Here is a 17,924-nt window from a genome sequence, read left to right as displayed (position 1 = left end):
AGGCGAGCTGCTGTATAAATCGAAAAATAAGGATACATAAAGTGGGAATAAAAGAGAGTGAATAAATGGCGTGGTAAATAATAATAATAATAATAATAATAATGATAATAATAATAATAATAATAATAATATGAATCGTTTCACTGTTAATCGAAGCAAGAATAGTATTTTCCGTAAGTATCGTCATTTCATTCTGTTTGTGTGTGGGCTGTGATATTGCCCGAGTGTCCAGACCGAAGCAGGTGGTTTTCTTAGGGGACCACTCCCCGAGCCTTTGACCTAAAGGTCTGACCCACAAGGTAGTGGAGCATCGTAAGATGCAGTCCCACGGTAGCCGGTGACCAACGATTGGTTCATACGCCATTTGTTCCCTCAGGATACTGGAGCCCATGTGCACCATTGGTTTGGAATCCGGTTAAAGCACCGGACATTCGCTTTTCATCCTCTCATTTTCGTAAACAACACCCTTGCCTATAGAAGGCAGTGAGTAGGATTTCCCTGGTAGAGGCTGTACACACGTGGCTGTGAGAGCATTTGGAGAGGGAGAGCGGACTCTCCACAATCTCGGCCGTACCAAAGCATTTGGGGGTAATCCAACAGTTAATTTTTAACAGAAGAGATCCGACATCACATAGATGGTCAACTATAAAATTTGCAGACGGGAATGGTAGCTTAGGTATGTTGGGATTGAAGATGTAATTAATTTAGAAGCGATAACATTTAAGCAAAAACAAAATAAGTTCGCGTCAATAAATAACAAGACTGGTGAAGACAAAACTTTCAAGGCCACAATGAAATGTCTGGTTACAAGGAGGAACGTGAATAACAAGGGTTAGTTTGTGATGAATGCGCATGCCAAGTACGGTCATTCAGAGTGTGGAAGACATTCATAAACCAACCTGAATATGAAAAACGTAAATTTTGGGATGTTTAAATTTTATTTTATACCTATTGCTAGTTGTGAACAAATTATCGTATACCGGTCTTCTGACTGACTCTGTAAGAATGCTTGATGAGAGTTTCATTCCTTTCAAACGCGAAATGGTGTCTTAGAAGTAAATTGAATCAATAAGTAGAGAAGTTAACTCGATTGGATTCTTCACTCGTCTCAACAGTACCGATGGATTAGGGGCAGACGAAATATTAGTATAAATACGGAAACACGTTGCCTCAGTCTTGCCAATTTGTGAAACTGGTGGTGTGGGCCAGATATGCACATGCCTAATACAAATAAGTGTACAGAAGATAACTTACATCACTGCACTATTTCGGCCAATACTGTAAGTTGATGAAAAACTAAGGGCGGGAAGACCATGACGTCACTGATTATTGGTCTGACTCGAACGGAAGACAAAAATACTGTGGTCGAGATCCTCTAAGTAGGCACAATAAATGACTTTAGACTTATGTTTAGTTTTGCGTTACCATTTATATTATCTCAATTTCCTCTCTGTGGTGTGGCAATTTAGATCGGAACAAGTGTATGCCAAGTTCTACGTAGTTGATAACTGATTGCGTTTTTGAATATTCAGTCGAAAGTGTTAGCTGTGATTACTGAATCTTACTAGTATCGTGACGGTTTATTGATGTAACCATGTAAAATGAAAGTCCCTTCAGCTCCCAAAGTGCTATTAAAAGTCATTCATTCCGACCTTTGATTACTTCGTTTACCTAGGATGCCTCATCAAATATGGCGGCTGAATAATTCTCCAGAAAAGATGTCACTTGTAGCTCAGGAAAGATACTCAAGCCTAAGCTTAACAGGTAGCCGTCTGCACCATGCCACTTGATAGCTCTAAAATGGCAGTTTTGTGCAGGCTATTTGTAATTGTCCACAGATACATAGAAACCACTGTCCGGGTACAGTGTTGGTATTTAGCGGAGTTTTTAGTACGTCAGGATTTGGGATATTCTTTGACTAGGTTCAAAAGAAAATGCTTCCCCGTAGTCATTTACTACGACCCTGTGTTAACTGAAACAACGCGAACACTTTATGATCACACCAAGATACAAAATGAATCCAGCAAGTGCTTGGCTGTTAATCTAAATACCAACGTAAACGAACCCGTTTCCTTCATTTGGTCATAATGAATACCTTGTAGTTTTATGCCTATGACGCATCGATATCATTTATTTCTTTTGATTTTTCTTAAAACTGTTTTTTCGCAACCTTCAATTCTCTGAATTACCCTAGTTGATTTAATCTCATTGTACTGAGAAATTAAAACTATGTAAACTTGTATCAAGTCCTGCATTGTTTATTTATTTAATGACACAAAATGACTACTGGAACTTCCATTTCATTACACCGGTCAAGGACAAAAAAGGCAAGCTAATCACCGAGATTCAAGAACAGATGACTAGAACAATTTGAGGAACTCTTGAATGAAACAGCTCCATTCAATTCAACGCCCATTCAAGCAGCACACACAGACCATCCTATAGATGTAACTCCACCAACGATCGAAAGAATCTGGATGGTCAACGGACAGACACATTCCAAGTGAAGACCGCAGTCACACAAGGCTGCTTACTCCTGTCTTTTCTCGTTCTTCCAGTGTTCTCTTGGATTATAAAGCCCTCCACATATGAAGAGAAGCACGGAATAAAATGGACAGTACGGATGCGGCTAGACGATTTGGACTTCGCAGATAATTTAGCTCACTTACCCCATACACCAACGAATTCAGGTGAAGACAGTCAGTGTAGCATCAATCTTGGCAGCAGTAGGCCTCAAAATAAACGAGGGAAAAAGAATGATCCTGAAATGCAACACAGAGTGCACCAAACCAATCACACTTGATGGAGAAACTCTGGAGGAGGTGGAAAGTCTCACGTATCTGGGCAACATCATCGATAAACAAGGATGATGATGTGAAGGTAAGGATTGGTAAAGCAAGGGCAGCATTCCTACAATTGGAAAATGTCTGAGACTCAAAACAACTTTTAACCAACATCAAAGTCAGAATCTCCAATGCGAACATCAAGACAGTTCTACTGTATACAGCTGAAACTTGGACAACTGCTACACCCATCATCAGAAAAGTACAAATATTTATAAACAATTATCTACGCAAGATACTCGATATCCGTTGGAAGGATAGCATCATCAACAGCCGACTGTGGGAGAGAACAAACCAACTTTTAGCTGAAGAGGAAATTAGGAAAATAGTCAGGAGATGGATAGGACATACATCGAGGGAATCATCAGACTGCATAACGAGGCAAGCACTAACATGGAATCCTGAAGGGATAATGAAAAGAGGGAGGCCAAAGAACACACTGCTCCGAGAATTGGAAGCAGGTATGGAAAGGATGAATAGTAACCGTAAAGGATTGCCCAGAACAGCGTTGGATGGAGAATGCTGGTGGGCGGCCAATGCTCTAACCTGGGTTGACAGGAGTAAGTAAGTAATCTGTCCTAGCAATAGTTACTATAGCAATATGGGGGTCATGACTCAATCAGCGCAGTTATCTTCACTCTCTGTAACTTTATTTTGTTTTTCTCGTTCCAGAAGTTTCTAATCTATCTTTATTTGCTGGCTCTAGATTCGTCTATTATAAACAAATGGGTGGTCGGTTTAGACATATCCATGGAAAAGAAATTGCAGCTCTTACATTCTGTTTTTTTTAGCAGTATAACACTTTTGAAGGGCCATAAAGATCATGAAACCCAATGACTCAAGATGTTTTCCGACATTATTTAAGATAGAAGCCTTTTGCGATCCATTGGTATCTTCTTATTTTATTCTTTCTAAACAGTATTATTTACTTTTGAAATAAATATCATCTACTTTAGTCAATTTATTACTGAACTGTATCTTACATTATTCTTGTTTAATTATCCCTCTTTTGTTATAAAATCATTTCATTTGTATTCATTAGCAACTTTTTAATATCTAATAGCACATCTTTCTCTCTCTCCCCCCCCTTATATTCGAAAATATAATTACTCAATTTTAGTTTGATTAGAATTAGAACACATTCAGCTGACAAGACCTAATGAAACTCACATCCTCTTATATTCCATTATTAAAATTGTACCCAAATAAATTTATTTTTAAAAAGATAATAAAAACAAGTAATCTCAACAAACAAACAAAAAAGTTCAATTTTAGTCCAATTATATATATGTATTTTTTTTCTTTTTGTTCTCTTGGGAATTTTTCCAAAGATGAGAAGCAAATTTTTTTTTTTTTTGAAAAACCATTTTTTTTTCCCCAAAATAAAACACCTACTTGTCATAAAGTTAAATTCAGAATTAAAAATCACTTTATTTTACTTATTTATTCTCTTGATTATTTCATTTTCTTTATGTCATAATATACATAAACACAAATTGACATTCTAGTCCCAACTGAGTAACATAAAAGTAGAATAATATTCAATGACTAGAATTGTTATTTTACCACTTATTCATGATAGTACAATGAAGAGAAGAAAATTGCAATTATTTACAGTAGTAATAGTAGTAGTAGTAGTAGTCATTTGTTAATAATGACATTATTGACACGAAACTCAAGGAAATATTTCAGTTAGATATATGATTGGTAGAATATACAGTGTGAATTAGCAAGTATTGTAATTTTCATAAATCTTAAAAACAATAAAGGAATATAGTTTTATCTTCAAGAAAGATGTATTCAAAAAGAATCATATTTGTATGACAATTTACAGTTATGATATCTTATTCTGAAGTTCATCTGCAGGAAGCAAGACTAACTCATTTGTAGATTAAAGTCAAAATTCGTGAGTTTCGAAGTAATTATGTGATCTTCTGAACCATTAGATGGTGTTTAACTATGTGACTGACTTCTGGTGGAGAAGCAATAAAAACGAGGACCGGATAAATGTTTGACTCTAGAATAAGTACCCTCAGATTAGTGTAATCATGATTCATGTATGACTGAACCAACAATCTTCAAGATCTCGCAATGAGCACTATGCTGTCCAACTATTGAAGTAAGATACAGTGTTAGTCACTTTTAACCATGATAAACATGCGATCATATATATGATTTATGATAATATGACTAATCTAATGCAATTGGTAACTGACTGATTCTTGATTTGTTTTATTCAACAGTTACCCATTAAAAATCTTTTTACAGAAAAATCACTAATAGACATGGTATTTACCGTAGAAATTTCACCTTAATCAACGATCTATCCGTTAGACTGTGCTTAGTGAATTAAGTTTAACGTGTTCGCTCTTGGTTACATACTTTTTCAAAGCCGACAAAGTACCTGAGTTATTCCAAGATTTTCTAGGATAATTCAAACATGTGTTAATTGCTATCTTCAACAACAGCTCAACTGACCAAAGTTAAAATTACTATCAGGAAAAATGGTATGAAGTAATATTCAGTTGATTTAATTTTCCAGGCAATTTAATTAATTTAACCTACACTAGCTGAATATTTCGATTATTTCCAAAGTATGGCAGCAGCTAATTCAATAATCTAGGAGAAAACCATTCTTATCAAACAATCACATAAGTTTACATTAACTATTGAAAAGTAGTCATTAACAGCTACTTTGAAAATATTTACTCATGTAGTTATTTCCAGTTTATAAGTAAATAAAAGTTAGATAATATTAAGTAACTTACAATACATGATTTCTTAGTAATATGCCCCTTTACCTTTAAAACCCCTAAGATAATATCATAAATAAATCACACATAGATGACTGAGGTGATAATCAACGATTAATATTCATAGTCAAGCAATTTCATGACCCACTAGAATTCCTTCTCTGATATTACTGAAAATTTTCTTACATTTATATACACTAAAGTTCACTTCAACAGTACTGACTATAATTTTTTTTAAATTTCATACTAACAATAGTTCATTCTTCAATGGTTTCTGTTGACTAAATAACTCAACATCAATCTTTAGTGTAGAGAATACATTCAAAACAATTAAAGTACAAACGAAATATAAAAAATGTATCTAAACTGTTAGTCGTGAACTTTGTTGATTAATTACTACAGTTTAAGATGCGTAAATCCATAGAGTAGGATAAACTGCCTTGTACGTGAAACAGATAAAAACTCATGAATGATTGCGAACTATTATGAACAGTCTCGTCAGATAATACAAGTCATTCATAAGTAAATCTGGTTCTCTATGTAACTATTATTATCAGTCTTTTCACCAATAAACTTCGCTCTTAAGGTAGTTGTATCATCTAAGTATTCTAACTCAATTTTTTTTATAGCTCATAAGGTTGAACTTGTTATTTAAGAGGAATAATTGGGAACCAACCAGTTTATTTTATGTATCATGATTATCGTAGGGAAACAGTTCACCACGACCTTCAGTACACCTATTGTTCCAACCAAGAATGAAGTTGCATTGTTGGAGTCAAAATGGTGTTTATTTCTTCGAAAAACAAATTTAACCATAGAATGCATATCCAATTCCTACGTAACTATGAATAAACTAATTTGTTCTACCCATAGAAATATACTTATTTAAAGAATTACACTATTTACACCTAAATGTCCAGCTTAATTTAGTCCAAAAGGATCAAGTAAGAATAACTCTTATTTAGATTCTCTAAACTTCAGCTTTATAAACAACCTTCATTTTCCATTTATTCACTGTTGATGATCTATCAATTATAATTAACACCTTTCAACTGTCTATTGCATTTTATCTAAAAAATAATAATAAATTAATAATCAGAAATAAGTAGAAAATGTAGTAAAATTATGATTTGACTATTCCAAAATGTCAGAAGGGGTTTGTTGAGATTTTAAAAATTTCACAGATTGAAATCATGAGTCAGTTGAAGCTAGATCACCATGGAAAACCTGGAATCACTGAACGGCCTTTTCGTCCTAGTATGGGACTCCTCAGCAGTACGCATCCAAAATGATTAATACTTTTATATACGTATTACGTAAGAGGTTTTTAGGTTGATTAGTGAACTCATTGTAAAAAAAGCAGCCAATAATGAATAAGTAGTACACTAAATTTTATTGATTTCTTATTGGTTGATATACTTTTAGTCGAATTACAAAACTAGTTCATGATATGTACCGATTCATTAAACAACAACACGATTTGCAGAATCCATATAAATCAACTCAAAATGTTATAGTATCCATCCATTTTTTTATTCTTCTTCTTAATCATACCCATTAGGAGCTATAGTTTACTGTTAGATTATTCTTTTTAAAGAAAAAAATGATAAGTGACCTATTCGATTTTAAAAATGAAAATATTATTATCGTTTTAATTAAATTTTGAAGGGATTAGAATCTTCTTTTCTTTTCTTTTTCTTTTTTTCTTTTTTTTCTTCGATTGTCAAATTACTGTCGGTATGAAAAATGTGAATTATTTCCAAGTATATTACTGTCAAATATGATTTCCTTTTAAATGACATTGCACGTGTCAGTATTATCTTGATAAAGAATTGTATACAAAAGTAACAGAATACTTTCTATTAGTATTTGTATTGTTAGTGAGTAGTTTTGTCATTTTTCTTTTCACATTGAACTCTTCTATTATTTTTCATCTTTTTTTCTTTTGAGAATGTTTAACGTCATAATAAGCATTATGCTTCAAATAATTGGTTATTCGGGTTTATTTCGAATTAACGAAATCATTTATGTATCTAATTTTCTACTTTTTAATTAAACAAAACACTTGTCTTTCAATGAATGTGTGTTATAGATTTCAAACTCATAAACCCTACTAATATTTGGAAAGCGAAGTAGTATAAATAGAATCTATATATTTGAAGAATAGCTAAAAGCCAAGTGTGAAAACGTATACATGGTAAATGAATTACATTTATTTTCCAAAAGAATTTATCAGCAACATTTAGATTTTGCCGCTAAATATTATAAAGTTAAGTTTGACATTCACACTTGTGAACTGAAAATGTTTCGTACAAAATGTTTTGACAAGTGAACATTGTACTTTTCGTACAATGACCTTGGAATGTATATGTATACCATACTAGATGACTGGAGGTTTTTGTAAATAAACACGGGAACTTGGTTTAATGCTAATAGACATTCATCAGCAAGGGATAAATTTAATCTCTACATAACTGACTCTTCCTATAAAATTCAAATCCTGTCATTCAGTTTCATAGTCAAAGACTTTACCATTGAATTATTCGTGTAGCAAATGATGTTTTGAGAACTACATAGTGATAAATATCACGCCTTTAATTTTGAACAAATTCAATCGGCTCTAGTCACTTGGACAAATCAGGTTCAGAGATTTTTCATTATTTTCTTCAACTATCTAACACTTAAACATAGAACATGCCATGTCAAACCACGTATGTTATTTTGTTTTACCCATCCTGACAATACTGAGTGTACTGACTGTGATATTGTATTTGCCAAGATTGACAGCCTCACAAAAACATTTCCAACTTAGCTAATTCATTAATCAGAACACCGAATGACCAGATGAATGATCATAAATATCATGTACACTTTCGGACTGATTTGTTTACGCTTTCAAATCTTTTTTTCTTAATTTTTCATTGTAAAAATACAATTTATGAATTGGGCATAATGAATACAAACCGCTGTATATTATATTGACTGATAAAATGTATCAGTTTAGGGGTTGTGGAGATTGTTAAGTTTTTGAATGAGATCATGAACCGATTGATGTTAGACCACCATTGAAAACCTGGAAGCACTGGACGGCCGTTTTGTTCTATTGTGGGACTCCTCAGCAGTGCGCATCCACGATCGCGCTCGCGGAATTTAAACCCAGGGCCTTCAATCTCGCACACGGACGCTTAAACTACTGGACCACTGAGCCGGCATCCAATGGTGTTAGTGTATAGCCTCAACCAATCCACGAAGTCTAACATCAGTCGGTTCATGATCTCAATCGAAACCTGAACAATCTCCACAACCCCTAAACTGATAATTATCATGTGCTCACTAGTGACTAGCTTCTTGAGAAAATTCTCGGAGTTCTAGTGAGAAGCCGTGATCAGTGGAGTTAATCCGTGTCGGGTAGAAACAGGTATCTACCTCAGTACAATGGAAGATGGTCGCGCAACTTCGTGGATTGGTTGAGGTTAGACATTAACACCATTGGATGCTGGCTCAGTGGTCCAATAGGTTAAGCGTTCATGTGAGAGATTGAAGGCCTTGGATTCGAATCTCGCGAGAGGGATCGTGGATGCGCACTGCTGAGGAGTCCCACAATAGAACAAAACGGCCGTCCAGTGCTTCCAGGTCTTTAATGGTGCTCTAACATCAATCGGTTCATGATCTTAATAAGATGTAGTTGAATTCATGTGAAATTGAATAGGAGAATAGACTTCATTATGACATACATAATGGATAATGTTTAGATATTATAAAGATAAAGATAAATTTTTTGATATTCATAAACAAATGATTAATTGGTTTAAATAATCTTATTTTATTAATATAAACAATTCTTTATTTATATCCGTTAAATATTTCCAATTATAATGATATTTATATGATTTCTACAGTTGTTACTGTCAACATTATTATTATTATTATTATTATTACTATTATTATTATTATTACCATGATTTGTCAATTCTAGCTAATTCTACTGTACTGAATAAAGGACAAACATTTAATTACAAAATAAAATAATAAATTTTCTGACAAACTATCTTTTTATATCCAAAATAGAATAGACTACATTTTTAAGATATTAGTTAAGTGTTTCAAACAATAATAACTTTGAATAAAATACTTGACATGAAACATTAGTAAATAATCCTGAGTTATCAAAATTTCGGATAATCTTTACTGATCTTCTTGGTTTCCGAGTGTTTTTTTTTAGTAATTTGTTATAAGACTAAAAGTAGAATACAGTACTCGTATTCCCTCCTATTCAAGACTTGTTATTTGAATGTGGATATTCATTCTGACACTCGAATGTAGCACCACTCACGTTAAATACCAATACATTATTCGCTAAGCTATTGAACTCATCTAGTTACCAACTTCTTCAGCTGATATAAAGTTAAGGCGAGACTCTAATTTATGAACGAGCCAATCAGAGGCGTCTTGGAGATTTCATGGTTACGGCGCTAACTTCAGTGCTTAATGCTAACGTACGATCGGTTCACAAGGAATTTTGTACAAAACGTGATAAGTGAGCGGCTATAACAAATAAAACGGCAAGACTATAATTTGTGGACGAATCAATCTGGTATAAGATAATAGATATCGCATTTTAACGCGAAAGCCTTTCATCCATTTGGCTAAGTAAATTTCTGGCATTATAGCTGATGTCAGTTCGTGATGAAAATCCCATACATAATTTCTAAGGCAAATGCGACAATTATTGCGAACTAGATAATAAAAGCATCAGAAACACTGTATGCAGTCAGGCACTACAATATATACGGATGACTGGAGAGCGTACAGACTCCTACATAGGCTTGATTATGTGCATCGTGTCGTTATCCACAAGTAGCATTTTGTGCACTCAACAATCGGAGTGCACACAAACAATATTGCAGCTATGTGGTCGAGGCTGAGAGAGTTTTTGAGACTTTATCATGGCTCCAGAGGCCGACTATTCTGTAGCTGTATGGATGATTTCCTCCACTGCATGCATTACTATTTTAGAACCTCTGAACTTCTTTCTAACCTTGAAAAGTTTTTGAACCATGTATAAGAAGTGTATCCATTTTATTTCTTTGGTTTTGTATAACATATTTTTACTCTATACTGACTGTTTGCTGATTGACTAATATTTCTCAAGATCACTTAAGATTCGTTCAAAGGTCGTCCATAATTTAGAGTCTCGCCGAAGTTACTTATAAAGGTTTGTTTCCCTATATTGTTGATATTCGTTTCTGAAATTGATCTTTCTCTGTTGCCATATATACATCCTACAAGAATAATGAGTTGGAGATGATAAGGAACATAACAATTCATAGGGACAAAGTTACTGGTATGTAGGTTTGGAAACCCAATCTATTAGAGAGTGTCCTGGTAGAGATTTGTACAATTTTTGGCCCATTTTGAAGAACGATTGACATCAACTGGTATAATAATAAAAACCAGACACCACTAGAAAACTGCCTTGTTCTAATATGGGACAACTCAGAAGCATGCATCCAAGTACCCTTCGATAATCGAACAAATAACCTTTAGGTTTCACAGTGACTGCACTGACATCCAGTTGCTGAGTGTCAATTGGATAACTAATAGTTCATCAGCTGAAAATAACATGCGTTGATCCCCGACTAGGATAGAAGATTCTACTAATAAAGAATATAATCAAGTGTACCAAGATTGTCAATGTCTAGGAATTATCTGTAGAAAATGTTTGTTTCCCTCAACAATGATCGACTAGAATGAAAAAATTATTTTTATTACTTAAAATGATGAATATTTGGTGAAATATTCTTTTAGTTTTTGCTACAACCGATTTGTTGGAAGTTACACGAAAGTTTCACATTTGAGCTCTTTATCCCGCAGAAATTATATAAATCTTGTCGTTATGTTTTCTGAGCTAGACCGTTTAATTACAGATCTTCCATTACTATCTTGAATAACTACCTCATAGCCTAATTCATATCGAATTGGGCCTGTCACAGGCCTTGTTTGTGATTTTCATATATATGTGTAACATAAAGAAATAGTCTGTGGAGCGGTAATTGTGTTCATCTGTGTAAAATAACATTAACAAATCCTAGGTTCAATTATTCTCAATGTGCATTTAATTTCTAAATTTCAATCCCATTTAAATTATTCATGGTTAAATATACATGTAGGAAATGATGGTTTTACTACACCATTTGAACACTGAACTAGAGGCAACCGAAAGTATTTCATTCATCTTCGGTTCCAGAGTTGTAAAACCTTACAATAAACTTTCAGTCCAACAGTTGACGTTTTTTAATTTCAAACGACCTGTAGTGTATCACTATCATTACTGTATCAAATACCCGAACTCTTGATTTAGTTAATTCTACAAGCATACATACAGAGATATGAGTTACTTTGATGTCAGTATGTAATGATGCTCCCACACCTAAGTTATAAAATACAATACCTTCTAGTATCCTCACAAATTTCTTTCTTACTTAAATACTGGTTCATTTGTAATCCCTGGAGTACGAATTAGACTATCCTAAGAATTACTAGTTAGTATACGAAATTTACCACAGCGCCTTACTCATTTTTCTATAAAATTCAAAATATTTCACCAATACTAAAGTGTAAAAAATTAATCAATTAGATAACCTCTAAAGTGTTAGTTTCAGTAGATCTTTTCACTTCTTACCATTCTTACCTATAAGAGCAATGATTATTCATTCTTCTTAGATTCTTTTAAAGACAACAAATAAACTCACATTTTTTGTAATAGCTTATAATGTTTGTTCCATTATAACTGTCATTAAATCAATTGAATATTATATTTTTATTTAACAATAAGTCAACCGCGTCTAATCTTCTTATCAACCATTAAACCGTTTAACCGTAAAAAGAAATTCAAATATAACACAAAAGAGATTGTCAGATATTGCACAAACCGATAATTAAGCAAATCCTTTCTTAATATATATATATATATATATATATATATATATATATATATGTCTATTTAATTCATTTTGTTTATTGTGATGAATATGTCATTTTATTCTTGATGATTTATTTTTCCTGATTATAACTCTATGAAGGATGGATAGTCTTTAGTAATTAACTTGTAACTTTTTATACAATTGTATTAAACATAACTTATTACATAATGATGATTAATTTTATTTCATTTTACTTTAGGTATATATATCATCAACTAGAAGTTGCATAAATATCTATGCAGAATTCTGAGAATACGGAGAATGGACAACACTGAATAGATAGAATTAACTTCAATTGTGCCAGTTAACATAAAATGTACTTTGTTTATGATTTGAATTATTTCAACTAATCAATACTGATAATTGTAAGGGTTTGTATTTTCCAATTGTAGATGGTAAAGACCTAAATTAATTGATGTTGCGTCTGTTACCGTAGAATGCTTAACTGGCTTGCTCTTTGTATCAGGATTCTGAATCCGATGATATATAGTGAAAATACAAAGACTGATATATATATATATATATATATATATATATATATATATATATATATGAATACATCCCTTCTTAGATGATTTATTTCCAGTCGGATCAATAGACAGATTTGCATAACTTAAACTAGGTAGTATTAACGTCAAGTAATCAATAACTTACCATGTGAACTAATTTACAACATTATACAATTAGTTATTCCTTCTCAAGTTGTGATTATATGTCACAGATGATTGGAACAAAATCAGTTTTATGTTTCATTCAATTCACTAAGTGATTACCCACCAATCATTCTTTGTTGTTATATTTCACAGACATAGTTATCTTCATCATATTGAAGAGATCAAATACAAAGATTTGAACAGAATTACATGAATTCATTCTCTTTCCTTTGCTTCTCGTTAGATGCTTACAACCTGTAACATTTACAAATCATAATTACAAAATGAGTTCAAATTATTTACGTGAAAAAGTTTAGTTGGAAGTTGATATGATCACATATCAGTATAGTACATGTAGGGTGCAAATAAATTTAAAAGACTAAATGAAATATTGTAAATATGTATCTTTTCTTGTATGTAGACCCTGAACAAAATGTCTCTTATATTGTCACTAACTCAAAAGTTCTAATAAAGTTGGATTATGGATACCAATGAAATCCAAATACTATTTGTCTTCTTATTTGAGACACTAATAATCCTAGTTTATCCATCTAAAGAATTGCAAATAGTTTCACGAATTAATACTGACCTGTCAAATATGTTATATTCATTTTAATTCTATGTAGGAATTCACTAAACTCTTTTGCGTTTACTAGTAGTTATTTATAAAAGCGTCTTAGTTACAAATATATACAGAAGGCAACTGTACATTATTAATTGTTAGTGAAAATTTAAAAATTAATTATAATTCATTGGTCAATGTTATTTAACTAGTTGAATGTACTCTAGTCAAAGTGGCTATGATTAATTTCCTAAATTTCAATTCTTATTCATTAAATTCCTATTCTAATTAACAGATTTCTTTTATTACTCTATAACGTCTGTGAAGATTACTTATTTCCATTAAGTCTTGAGTTCATTCCCAAGTGTAGTTGTATTTACACTCTGTTGAGGAGTACCATAATAGGACGAAACGGCTATCTAGTTCTTTTTTTAGTCTTCATTGGTTACCTAACTAAGACCAATTTGCTATGTAAATTAAAAATTCTTTTCATTCATTTCTTAACAGATTAAAATTAATGAAATGTACATTATGACTGAAAAAATAGCTTGAAAGTAAGTTTTAGCATAGCGTAATATCTTCTGTAGAACCATTGGGAACCAGGTAGTAATTGACAGTTGCTTTGTTTATGTTTGAAACTTTTCAAAAATGTGAGACAACAAACACACGGGATTGAGCTCAAGACAATTCAGATTCGTAATAAACAGTACCATCTTGGTCAATGAAATGAAGTTCAGTAATTTTAGTTATTCAATAGGTGTCGGGTCATGTTGAAAATGATATCACCTTCGAGTCATGAAATAACCCCACAAAAATAGGAAATAATAACTTTAGAGTTATATATATATAATACCGATTGTGTTAGAACAAATACCGTGTGAGCAATCAAATTGGTTTTTTTAATTCAACTAACTCAAATCTAAAATCGTTATTCAAACATAAGCTACTTCAAAGAACTAATTTCTCTTGCCTATAAATCACAGAAAGTAAGCCAGAGTTATTCTGAGATTTGATTTATTTCGAAATTTCCTGAAATTATCAATCTCTGAACTTTAAGTCTTTTCTCGATCTTATACAAGACTTGTTAGAACATTATTTATGAGGGTCATCAAATTCTGCTTTGTATATTCATATGATTATTATGTAGCGAAGGTTAACAGAACATAAATGAATAATGGCTGTTCTAAAAAAGTTAATTATTACAACAATTTAAGTCAAACAATTAGGCGTTAAAGCTGACTAATGTCCCTTAGAAGAATGTTTGTTAACACTCAGTTTGAAGAAGACCGGTTAACTTCCTGAAATGATCTTTGACTAATTTTCGATTTGCACTGACTTTTCCAACTCCAATCACAAAAAACTTTCATGGAGAATCTAACTTGAACAAAAGGTCTCATCTAGTTTTCTCCAACTGTACCTATCTAATTAACTGTGTTCGCAGTAGTCCCCATGTGCTATGGTTGAAGCGATTACGGTGTCACGTAGTCTGCGAACGGAACTAAGACTCTGTGACCAAAGATCAATAAACTAGATATTCTCATGCGTCCCAGCCCCTCTAACTAGAGAGAAAAGTCGAAGTTCGAACGGGGAAATATATATTCCGCAAGCAGCCAGAAGCACGAGCGATCCCAACCAGTCTAGCCGGAAATACACTCGTTTATACATTGGTTTATACACACACTTTTGATTAATAATCAGAATAAATAACATACATGAATAATATTTCACACAAGAATATCATATGTTATACAGAATAAAATGTCACAGGGGAAGACGAAACAAATACTATACTGAGTGATCATCAAACTGAATTAAACAGAATTAATGTTGAATAAAAATCATAATGAAGAAATCAGTCAAATTTTGACCTTTCATCCCGTCATAACAGCATGTCAAATGAATTAAAAAAGTTCTGTCGAAGTAATTACTATCCCCTTGAAATGCTCCCCACTTTTGGCAATGCATTTGTCTTATTTTCTTTTGCATTGTTCTAAACATTCGCAGAAGTCATTAAAGTTAAGATTTTCAGTAACCTCATTATCGCTTCACGGTTTATCGTGTGAAAGTTGTTCTAGTTTCTTTTGTATGACCATTATGTACTCAAAAGTCAAAAGAGAAAAATAAGGGTCTAAATGTGGTAAGTAGAGATCGAATTACATTACAATCGCGGATGATCACCTTGGAATATCAATACATTTATGGCGACAATAAAATGAGAAACAAAAACGAAGTGCCTGAAAACTCTTACTGAGAAAGTGTAAGGGAATGTTAGTAATAAACAAAGTTATTCCCACAAATGAAGAGTATTTGAAGAGAAGTTAGGTTGATAAACCGTAAATTTTGTAAAATAAATTTTTATGACCTCAGTTCACATACTTATTGAACAGATTACTTATTCGGCTACATAACAACTAAATAGATTGTTCATTATGACTAATCTTTTTTTGATAGTGTACACTCATAACTATAATATTCATTGAAACTATTGAATTCTGACCAACTAATGAAACCAACAGCCTTTCGATATACTGAATTAATGGTATTCATTTCAAAAATATTCATGTTAATTTACTAACCAATAAATTTATAATCTTCAGTAGAAATCCCTACTTTACTATTATCAACAATTTTCTTTAATTTTTCTGATTGATCTCAATTATTACAAGTGTAATCCCGAAATACAGAGTTAATCATATTCTAAATTACCTTTTCTAGTTTGAAGATACGACAAATTCTATTATTATTATTATTATTATTATTATTATCATTATTATTATTAATACCTTAGAAGTGAGACAATTAATGTGTCTAATATAGGTTATTCAAATAAGATATAATAGAATGGAAGGGATTATGTATCTTATTTTACAATAACTCATTGTTGAAATGAATTAATTAATACGATGTGACAAATTAACGTGTCAGTAGACAGAAAATTAATTTATCATTACTATTATTAGTAGTAGTAGTATTAGTATTAGTGATAGTAGTAGTAGTAGTAGTATTTCTTTCCACTAGAGTTGCCATTTGTTATAATATCTTTGATTTTCACAATTATGTTTAGTTTGATGAAAAATATAAGGGAATAAAATGAAAAATTATTCTGGTTAAATCATAGCTTATATTAATAAATGAACACTATGAATAGAAATTTTTACACTTACTTGATATTCTTTATTCAATAATAAGAGAAAATAAAGTTAGTCTATGATGTGTTTTATTTTGTATTCTTAATGAAGCGTGATCTTTAATAAGCTTTGAAACTGATTAAGATCAAAGAGTAAATTGCTTTACTTAAGTATTTGAAATCATTGATAAATAGATAGATAGATAGATGTGTGGATAGATAGATAGATAGATAGATGTGTGTATAGATAGATAGATAGATAGATAGATAGATAGATAGATAGATAGATAGATAGATAGATGGATAGATAGATAGATAGATAGATAGATAGATAGATAGATAGATAGATAGATAGATAGATAGATAGATAGATAGATAGATAGATAGATAGATAGATAGATAGATAGATAGATAGATAGATAGATAGATAGTTTTTCTTATTAATCTATAATTCATTTAACTCATCAATGATGAATGAAATAAAAACGAAATCGAGCGCACTAAGAAAGCCCATATCATAATATTTGACTGAATTCTATTTAAGTCCATACATCAAACCCGATTATTAGAAATATTCATAATCTATGTTGGGGTTTATCAACATTTTACACTTAATATTTTAATCATTTAACATAAACTAAACCATAATATATAATGGTAGATTGTATTTCACAAACTATTCAATCAAGTAATAGAAATTTCTTTATTGAAGAGTTATATTTCATATCAGATTGATATGGAGGCCAGGGATTATTCTTGATGTTTAGTTTATTCAATTGGCAAGTAAATGACTTATGTCCTCCAATTCTTCTTGGTGATTATATATTATAATTAATTTTATGTTTAATAATATTTAAATATGTGTGCTACCTTACAGGGAAAACATGTGTCTTTGCTGACCAGTAATCCATTTCTCGACAATATAGGGAAGATTTCTATTTAAATAGAATGATTTCGTTAAAATCATATTCTCTGATCTGAGTAGTTTAATTGTAAAGCTTTC

Source organism: Schistosoma haematobium, chromosome 3 (genome assembly GCF_000699445.3).
Source record: "Schistosoma haematobium chromosome 3, whole genome shotgun sequence".
NCBI lineage: Eukaryota > Metazoa > Platyhelminthes > Trematoda > Strigeidida > Schistosomatidae > Schistosoma > Schistosoma haematobium.
This window is presented reverse-complemented; position numbering follows the sequence as displayed.